The sequence below is a fragment of the Salvelinus namaycush genome, chromosome 20 (assembly GCF_016432855.1).
Source record: "Salvelinus namaycush isolate Seneca chromosome 20, SaNama_1.0, whole genome shotgun sequence".
Taxonomy (NCBI): domain Eukaryota; kingdom Metazoa; phylum Chordata; class Actinopteri; order Salmoniformes; family Salmonidae; genus Salvelinus; species Salvelinus namaycush.
This window is the reverse complement of record NC_052326.1, coordinates 47,633,748-47,644,434: the sequence shown is the minus strand read 5'-3', so window position 1 is coordinate 47,644,434 and position 10,687 is coordinate 47,633,748. Positions and strand designations below refer to the sequence as shown.

At 45.8% G+C, this 10,687-nt stretch overlaps 1 protein-coding gene across 1 annotated transcript in view; it reads right to left on the bottom strand.

Moving 5' to 3' along the window:
• LOC120065442 (protein CBFA2T2-like) overlaps window positions 1-192 on the bottom strand; it is a 571,663-nt gene extending 571,471 nt beyond the window's left edge. The window contains exon 1 of the mRNA XM_039016461.1: window positions 1-192. This exon is cut by the window's left edge and continues 42 nt beyond it. The gene's annotated coding sequence lies outside the window, so the exon portion shown is untranslated.
• Window positions 193-10,687: the final 10,495 nt, after the last annotated feature.

Genomic DNA, 10,687 nt, shown 5'->3' with positions numbered 1-10,687 from the left:
TGGTGACTTTGCTTTCTTATCCTTCTCTTTTCTTCGTTTTTTGTCTCTCTCTCCACTCCTTCATATGTCAGGCATGTGTTTGTGTTCCCACATATGTGAGCTCCAGTGTGGAGGAGCCCAGAGCCAGAGGAACACAGATGGCTCCCAGATGGAAGAGGATATCCAGGCAGTCCAGTACTCCCTCTGCTGTTCTCTCTCTCTCTCTCTCTCTCTCTCTAACACACACACTGCTCTCTCTGTCACACACACACACACTGTGTGTTCTCTCTCTACCTCTCTCTCTCTCTGACACACACACTGCTCTCTCTGTCACACACACACACTGTGTGTTCTCTCTCTACCTCTCTCTCTCTCTGACACACACACTGCTCTCTCTGTCACACACACACACTGTGTGTTCTCTCTCTACCTCTCTCTCTCTCTCTCTCTCTCTGACACACACACTGCTCTCTCTGTCACACACACACACTGTGTGTTCTCTCTCTACCTCTCTCCCTCTCTTTCTCTGACTCCTCCCCCCTTTTCCCACAGACTCTTTTCTCTGTTTCCAGGGGCAGGTTGCTGTGCTGATGTCACTGATGAGGCCACGCCGTCCCCTCGGTGGAGGTCAGCCAATGCGGCACTAATCTATTTAGTGTATTTACCGACAGGCCTCGTAATAAACATAACTAATTGTCCTGACACCTACAGACTAAACAGAGCCAAGAAGGCGGCGGGGGGGGGGGGGGGGGGGGTATTACTTTCCTTTGGGGGGGCATTACTTTCCTTTGGGGGGGGGGGGGGGGTACTACTTTCCTTTTGGGGGGGGCATTACTTTCCTTTTGGGGGGGGGGGGGCATTACTTTCCTTTGGGGGGGGGGGCATTACTTTCCTTTTAAACCCCTTCAAGAGTGGGGCTCAAACAATGTCTTATACCTCCTCCATGGTCCTTTTTCTTTGACCAACTTAATGCAGTCTGGTAGACCATTGAATGCAGTGTGTGGACATGTGAGGGGAGTTGAATGCGACCTCTTGTCCTCAAGCTTCACTGAGTTAAACGTAAGAGAGAAAGACGGATGGTTTTGCTTTCCACCTAAATGTTTGGGGCATGGAAGCCTCTAAAAATACATTCTGACTTTAGATTGTCAAGACCGAGTTCCTTTTTATTCAGTGGTGAGTCAATTATTAGGCTTTATAATTGTCAACTTGCAAACCACGGTACACATAATCAAACCACGGTACACGTAATCAAACCACGGTACACGTAATCAAACCACGGTACACGTAATCAAACCACGGTACACGTAATCAAACCACGGTACACGTAATCAAACCACGGTACACGTAATCAAACCACGGTACACGTAATCAAACCACGGTACACGTAATCAAACCACCGTACACGTAATCAAACCACGGTACACATAATCAAACCACGGTACACATAATCAAACCACGGTACACATAATCAAGGCATTTCAAAGTTCTAGACAGGGATACTCTAAAATAACACACACATGTTCAAAACAACAACAAACAAACAGTAAAACACAAGCAGTTCATTAAGAAGGTGATGTAGCACAAACACAGACATACACACACACACACACACACTCACAAACACAGACATACACACACACACACTCACACACACACACACACACACACACACACACACACACACACACACACACACACACACACACACTCACATACACTCACATACACATACACATACACACATACACTCACTCACACACACACACACACACACACACACACACACACACACACACTCACACTCACACTCACACACACACACACACACACACACACACACACACACACACACACATACACTCACACACACTCACACACACACACACACACACACACACACACACACACACACACACGCACACACGCACACACGCACACACACACACACATCCTAATGGCTTCCCAAGGTTCAGCTGATACTGAGGGTTGCACACACACACACACACACACACACACACACACACACACACACACACACACACACACACACACACACACACACACACACACACACACACACACACACACACACACCACACAGCACAGCACAGCACAGCACAGCACAGCACAGCACAGCACAGCTCAGCTTTCTCTGATATCCTTGGACTGATAAAGAGTGCATCTGGCCATGGGAGAGAGGGCCAGAGCGCCTTGGTAGGGGGAACAGGAGGCGCAGCACTGACAGCGGGTGCTCTGCAGATGCTAACCCAGACGCTACGCCCGCTAGCCCTACAGGTTAGTGTGTCCACGCTAACTAGCACCTCATATCAGATAACCCACACCAACCAACCACTCTTAGCCTTTCGTTTTCTCTGCCACACTGGGTGAACCATCTATGGTTGGCCCATAATAGAGGGGGGAAGGACAGCATACACTTATGTCATCATTTTTTAATGAGGAAAGTCAACACTGAATGTGGTATGGAATTGCTTTAGCTCCTTCTTCATGCAGTCTCCCACAGCTGTTAACCATTGTGCTAGGCTGTGCGGCCCGAGATTGAAAAAGAAAAGGGTCCGTTGCTAGCTGCCTACAAAATGAGATATCCCAGTGAACCTTGAGCATCTGGTTGTGTTCACACGCTCTCCGAACATCTACTTTTAGAAACATAAACAGAGCTTAAACAACAGCACCAGCAGTCTCCTGCAGTCCACAGCTTGGAGGAACCAGGAGTATGGACGTTGGAGGGTCTGAAGGGGGTGGAGAGAGAAACATCAAATCATTACCTCACTCAATCACTCAATTTGCCTTGTGTTAGATGGTTTGTTGTGCGAGCGAAGGCAATTTTTTTATATTTATTTTATTTATTTCACCTTTATTTAACCAGGCAGGCCAGTTGAGAACAAGTTCTCATTTACAACTGCGACCTGGCCAAGATAAAGCAAAGCAGTGCAACAAAAACAACAACACAGAGTTACACATAAACAAAAGTACAGTCAATAACACAATAGGGGGATGGTTGTGGCCTTGAGTCCACAATGACCTCAAATGATATAGCTACGATCCAATGGATACAGCTGTGCTGGGCCAAAGAGTGTGTTCCCATAAAGCCTCAGCCAAAGAGTGTGTTCCCATAAAGCCTCAACCAAAGAGTGTGTGTGTGTTCCCATAACGCCTCAACCAAAGAATGTGTGTGTGTTCCCATAACGCCTCAACCAAAGAGTGTGTGTGTGTTCCCATAACGCCTCAACCAAAGAGTGTGTGTGTGTTCCCATAAAGCCTCAACCAGAGTGTGTGTGTGTTCCCATAACGCCTCAACCAAAGAGTGTGTGTGTGTTCCCATAACGCCTCAACCAAAGAGTGTGTTCCCATAAAGCCTCAACCAAAGAGTGTGTTCCCATAAAGCCTCAACCAAAGAGTGTGTTCCCATAAAGCCTCAACCAAAGAGTGTGTTCCCATAAAGCCTCAACCAAAGAGTGTGTTCCCATAAAGCCTCAACCAAAGAGTGTGTTCCCATAAAGCCTCAACCAAAGAGTGTGTTCCCATAAAGCCTCAACCAAAGAGTGTGTGTGTGTTCCCATAACGCCTCAACCAAAGAGTGTGTGTGTGTTCCCATAAAGCCTCAACCAAAGAGTGTGTTCCCATAAAGCCTCAACCAAAGAGTGTGTGTGTGTTCCCATAACGCCTCAACCAAAGAGTGTGTGTGTGTTCCCATAAAGCCTCAACCAAAGAGTGGTCACACCTCGGTAAGTGATAACGTATTTTGGCTAACCAACTCTCAGATGCAATTATTACCCTCTACAGTATATTGACAGTGAAGAATGCCAATGGTAGCCTACTCTGACAGGGATGGGGCATGTCATGTGGTCTCAAAAAACATTCTTCTTCAGCAAAAGACCCAGGCACAAACTGCTCCCCTCTTGGAGCAAACCCAAAAGCCTTTACACACACCAGCTTGTGCTAGGAAAACACAGAGGCCCCCGGTCAGCTGAGTTGACTACTGAAAGGTGACATTATCATCACAAAAGGTGGCCACGCAGCCTTGTGGTGGCTCCAATGCCCCATGAATGGCTGAGGTGGCTGTTGATGGGAGGCTCCATCTCAAAGGGGGCTGGGGTAAAAGAGCTTCGTTTATGAAATGGGAATTATCTCCAGGCTTTTTTAACAAGCCCCAGAGGGCAACACAGCTGGGTCGAGCCCGGCAGTGCTGTGGGCCCCCTCTTCTCTGTGCAGAGAAAGCCACCAAACACCACAACGCAACAGGAGCCCCATTATTGCTACGGCAACGCACGCATGATCTGAATGCAACGGCTAATGTATTAGCCTTAGCGCTACGTTTGGCTTCCATCTCTGATGGCTTAAGTCAAATGTTGGGCTGCATTAGCGTACGAAGCCATTTGAGAAAGTTTTAGGTGACGAATGTTTGCGAAGCAAGCAGGGAGGGAGGGAGGCAGCAGCATTTACTGCGAATTTCATTGGTGATAATGGCATAATGACTGCTAATACTTAGCAAACAAGCTAATGACAGACAAACATGGAAGCCTACTCAGGAAGTAAAGAAACAGACAGAAAACTACAGCCTTTTGTCAATTGGATTTGCTCAACTCCTGTGTTCTCTCTGGTAATCGAGGAGAGGCGGCAAGGAGAGGGAAAGTGGCTGAAAATGTGCTTGTATGAAATTAGACTCTCCTCCAATCATGCAAATTACATTTACAGGGAGGACTCCCAAAATAAATGTATAAAGTGATAGAAACTAATTTAGCTAGTTATGCAAGACATTCTATAGTAAAAAGCATGCTGTTTTTTAAATGTTTGCATGCTTTCTCCTTTAAAAAACCCAGCTGATTCAAAGGGCGTGTGGCAGGGCTGTCCCTGACTAAAAAAAAAAAATTGTCGACCGAGAGTTGTCTGTTCTTAAATATGTATTTTAGCCTAGGTTGTGTGCTCCTCAAACAACGTGTACACTCCTACAATGACAACGGTAAGACTGTAATAACAATATATTAATGCATTAACAGAAAATAACGTAACCAAACAAACATTGTAGATTAGAAATCATGGGAATTAACGGTACATGTACTACTGGTGATACTGGTGTGCCATCCCCGCAGCTTCCACAATGGATTAGTCCACTGAGACAGGCCTCCACAATGGATTAGTCCACTGAGACAGGCCTCCACAATGGATTAGTCCACTGAGACAGGCCTCCACAATGGATTAGTCCACTGAGACAGGCCTCCACAATGGATTAGTCCACTGAGACAGGCCTCCACAATGGATTAGTCCACTGAGACAGGTGTGAATCAGACAGGTGTCTTGTGTGCCATACATTTTTTAATATATATTTGCCACTGCTTGACTAAAAACATCTCAGTCGACCAACAGCCTATCGACCACCAAAAGGAGGCTATTGAGGATGGGAGGACCGTCTTCTATTTGCCTACTAAGAAATTTAAATCCTCCTCGACCACTCTACTACTTATTGATTTCCAGGTCAAGGAGGAGAGGGGGATGACGAACTTTTTACCAAATGAGAAAAAGCCTTTGAGGCAGCTTGAGTCTTACGTCAGTAAATACATTTAAAATTACTGAAAACATTCATTACCTTCATTTGCAATAATGACTGCTAATGCTGCGCAAATATGCTGATGCTAGCCAACATGCTATTTTGCTAACAACATGAGAATAGGGCTCCATGCAGGAAGTAAACAAAAAACACAGATGCTGGTAAGTGAATTTTTTCTCCAGTCGTATAGCACCTATCCCCCCCACCTTGGTTCAAGTAGACGCAAGAGAGTGTTTGTGTGTGTGTATTTTTGTATTGTTTCTTGAAGGCCAAGCATGTCCTTGGACATTCACAGGCTTGAGAGCCAGCCAAAACAGATCCCTCCTTGGCTTTCCTCCCACCCACCATATCTCAGGCCACAGGGGTTCCCTTGGAATCAATGAAGGCAAAATGCACCTTAATCTTGTGTGTGTGTCTCTCTCTCTCTCTCTCAAAAATAGTGCACTATGAAGGGAATAAGGTGCCATTTGGAACACATATTTGCTCTCCTCTGCTGCAGCACCTCTACCTCCACACTACTGCAAAGAACTCAATGGACTATGTGTGCATTCTGGAGGAACTGGCCTTTTTGGGGGAAAATTTGCTTATTTTCTGTCCATTGTTCTGTGCTAATAATAGACAGAGGTAGAGAGACAGACGAAGAGATGATTTCACACCTTAACCATGGTCTCTTTTTAACTCTCCCTCTCTAACTCTCCCCTTCTCTTTTGCTTTTCTTTTCCGACTTCTGCTTTAGTTTATCGGAGGAGGAAACCGCAGGAGTCCCGTCTGATCTTTTAATGCCCTCTTTTCCATTACATCTGGTGTGGGGACAACCTGACAGGAGACATAATGATTTTCTCCATGTCTGCTAGGATCATTTAGGGTGAAGGAAAAACATGTAAAATAAATATGATGCTTGGCAGTGGTCTGGTCACACGCTAAAGTGAGGGACTATTTTCCTCACTGTATGCTTGGCACAATAATGATATCAAATCAGAACAGGCCATGTGAAGTCCTATGGATGGGGAGGGCGGTTGGGGTGGGGGTGTTCTCTCTAGGCCTCGTCCCCAAGAAGACTCAATTCAAAGCTATTGATTCACTCAAAGGCTTGTTTGTAGCTCATCCCGAGGATGTTAAAAACAAATGTTTGGGGTGGTGGGAGACACTTCGAGCGAAAATGCCCAAAAATCCATTGATTGCTACTTTAGCCCCCCCCCCCCCTCTCTCTCCCTTATCCCTCCCTTCTCATTCCCTCGCTCTCCCTCACCCCCTTCTCATTCCCTCTCTCTCCCTCATCCCCCCCTTCTCATTCCCTCATCCACCCCTTCTCATTCCCTATCTCTTTCCCTCATCCCCCCTTCTTATTCCCTCTCTCTCTTCCTCACCCCCCCTTCTCATTCCCTCTCTCTCTCCTTCACCCCCTTCTCATTCCCTCTCTCTCCCTCATCCCCCCTTCTCAATCCCTCTCTCGCTCCCTCACCCCCCCTTCTCATTCCCTCTCTCTCTCCCTCACCCTCCCTTCTCATTCCCTCTCTCTCTCCCTCACCCCCCCTTCTCATTCCCTTTCTCTCTCCCTCTCCCTCACCCCCCCTTCTCATTGCCTCTCTCTCTCCCTCACCCTCACCCCCCCCCTTCTCATTCCCTCTCTCTCTCCCTCTCCCTCACCCCCCCTTCTCATTGCCTCTCTCTCTCCCTCACCCCCCCTTCTCATTGCCTCTCTCTCTCCCTCACCCTCACCCCCCCTTCTCATTCCCTCTCTCTCTCCCTCACTCTCGATGAAAGGCATGCATTGAGCCGGCAGTGGCATTCCAAAACCTCAGCCCACGGCTCCAGAGTGTCTGGCTGTTCAACACTGCTGGGAGCGATTAGTTTAAGTAAGGCCTGACCCGCCTACTCACCCATGGAAAAACGTCAGATCTCTTGTTACACTTTGGGTTGGAGAAGGGGAGGACTGTGTGTGCATTGTGTATGTATGTGTTGATGTGTGTGTATGTTGATGAAAGAGAAAGAGAGAGAGAGTGCATTTGTGTATGTGTGTGTGTGTATATGTGTGTGTGTGTATGTGTATGAAAGAGAGCGCATGTGTGTGCATGTGCACGCGCATAGAATTTACGAGAGGTGGGTCACACGCTCACTTGGCTGCATCTTCCTGAAGTTTCCACAGAGGAAGGCCAAGTGCACAGACCGACTCCAAACCTTTTCTCCAATAACTCTGTTAAACGATATTCAATAACCACCTTCTCCTTCTCTCTCCATTTAAACCGAGCACCAGATAAACCTACTGGGCTATCCGTGGCATATATAGTTAAAGCCTTACATGCTCCTACTTACAGTATTATAATCACTAAATGCACAATGCAGTAAGAGCTTGTCTGAAGTTTGTCCTCCTCTGCCAACCGTAGAAAATGTTCAGCAAACATGAGTTCTAAACTACTGATTAGAAGCAAAAACATGCCAGACCGACAGAGTCAGAGTGGAAAATGCATGCTTTCTATGGCCCTACTGTTGTATGCAGGCCTGAAGCCTTTTTTTAATATAGTGTAGCATAGTAACATATTCCATATGCAATATGCATACAGCGTTCTTATCTTCTTATAGCCGAAACATGCAATATATACTGTAATCCATTTGAAGTCCATGATTAACATAAGCATAGTGCATTAATATACATTGAACAAACATATAAACAGAACATATAAAGTGTTGGTCCAATGTTTCATGGGCTGAAATAAAAGATCCTTGAAATGTTCCATACGCACAAAAACCTATTTCTTTCAAATTTTGTGCACACGTTTATTTATTTACATCTCTGTTAGTTAGCAATTTATCCTTTGTCAAGAAAATCTATCTACCTGACAGGACTGGCATATCAAGAAGCTGATTAAACAGCAGGATCATTACACAGACACACCTTGTGCTGGGGACACTAAAAGGCCACTCTAAAACGTGCTGTTTTGTCACATTATACAAAGCCACAGATGTCTCAAGTTGAGGAAGCGTGCAATTGGCATGCTGACTGCAGGAATGTCCACCAGAGCTGTTGCCAGAGAATTTTATGTTCATATCTCTACCATAAGTCACCTCCAATGTCGTTTTCTAGAATTTGGCAGTACGTCCAACCAGCCTCAAAACCGCAGACCACGTGTAACCACGCCAGCCCAGGACCTCCACATCCGGCTTCTTCACCTGCGGGGGGAGGGTGGGTTCTGAGGAGTATTCTTTGTGGGGAAAAACGAATTCTCATTGGCTGGGCCTGGTTCCCTAGTGGGTGGACCTGGCTCCCTGCCCCTGCCCAGTCATGTGAAATCCATAGATTAGTGCCTGATTTATTTATTTCAATTGACTGATTTCCTTATATGAATTGTAACTCAGCAAAATCTTTGAAATTGTTGCATGTTGCATTTATATTTTTGTTCAGTATACTTAACAGCCACCTTGTAAAACAGCTTTTAAAGAGAGCAGACATTTCACAAGAGGCATGTCTGAGCAGTAGGACAGGTGAGAGTAGAAAGCAAAAAAGTAAGAAAAAAGTAAGAACCCAAACTGCATTTCGCTTCCTATTAAATGGTTTAACCTGATTTTCATTCCATGGTGGTGGTTGGTTGAGTCGCCCGTTGTGCTTACAGGAAGGACCTGACAATAGTGTCACTTTCTGACCCACAAAGAACTGTATTGTTCCTGTCATGTCAGAGACGTAACAATAGGCAGGTGAAATGAAACATACATCAACACGGGGGCCCGGGAAAGTCCTCGTCGTTTCGACTCAAAGGCGCGCTTTGACATGGCCAGCCAGAGTCCTCATCTCATCAGGGTGTACGGTTACTGTGACCGTGCGTGTCTGTTCCTTCCTCTACCTGCAGTTGATCCTATTATAACCTTCTCGTTATCCTCCGGGCAAGAGCAGCTGTGTTGTGCTTTTGTCTAACGACGGCCACACCTGTGTTTTGCAGGTGGCTCATCTGGAGAGCTGTGTTGGGAACACCTGACCAGGCAGAGACAAAGCCTGCTGGGGGATTTGTGAAGCGCTCAATTAAGCCTTGTTCACACTGCAGGCCTTAATGCTCAAATCAGTTTTGTTTTTCAAATCCGTTTTGGAATACTGACTGTCCAAACAGCAAGTTACAAGTGACCGAATCGGATGTGTGTGTTCAGACAGCAGTCATTTGCTGACATGGCTATGCTAGTTGTCATAGTAACAACGGGTGTGCACGTAGGGTGTAGGCTGATTGGTGGTACTACTCGTGCTTCCTCTCACTTCGAAGTTGTTGTGTAGCAAGCTAACAACGCCTGCCATAGAAGTCTCCCAGTTGCTTTGAATGTTCAAAATCATAGTGTAAGAACACTTTTAAAGCCTCAAAGGATAAGATGATCCAACTTTCAAAACAAATCCTTTTTGGCTAGCGACAGTAGCCAACTAGCTAGCTAGGTAGATGATTAGCTTGCTAGCACATTCATTCATTTGTTTGTAAACAATTATCAAGCTAATTAGCTAAACCTGTTCTTGCTACTCTGTTGACAGTTTGACAAGTAACAAGATATGCCAAATAACAGTCACAAACTAAATAAATCAGATTTGACCGTTCAGACACATGGCGATGAATCTGATTATTATCTGATTTAAAACCCCCCACAAAGGACTCGTAAGGGCTCGTAAGTAAGCGTTTCACGGTAAGGTCTACACCTGTATTCAATGCATGTGGCGTAATGTGGCGTAATATATCCGATTCCATGTGCTTTTTGGCTGTTCAGACTGCAGGAAAAAGATCAGATTCGAATCGGATATGCAAAAAATGTGATTTGAATCACTTGCCAGTGCGAAGAAGGTTTTACAGCTCAGCTAGATAAGAACTCCGAGGACTCGGGGCAGACACACATGGGCATGCCTTTGCCTTACTCAGGGTTCAGCCGCAGGGATGTTTAGACTTGTCAGAAGTGCGCTCCCCCTGAAAGTGTGTGTGTGTGTGTGAGAGAGACTCTCACACTAACAAAACAGACAAGTTCTCTCTCTCTCTCTCTCTCTCTCTCTCTCTCTCTCTCTCTCTCTCTCTCTCTCTCCAAAGGGGCTTTACTAGCATGAGAAACATGTTTACATTGCCAAAGCAAGTGAAATAACAATAAACAAAACAACAATGACAAAAACCAACAAAGCGAATTAAACAAAAC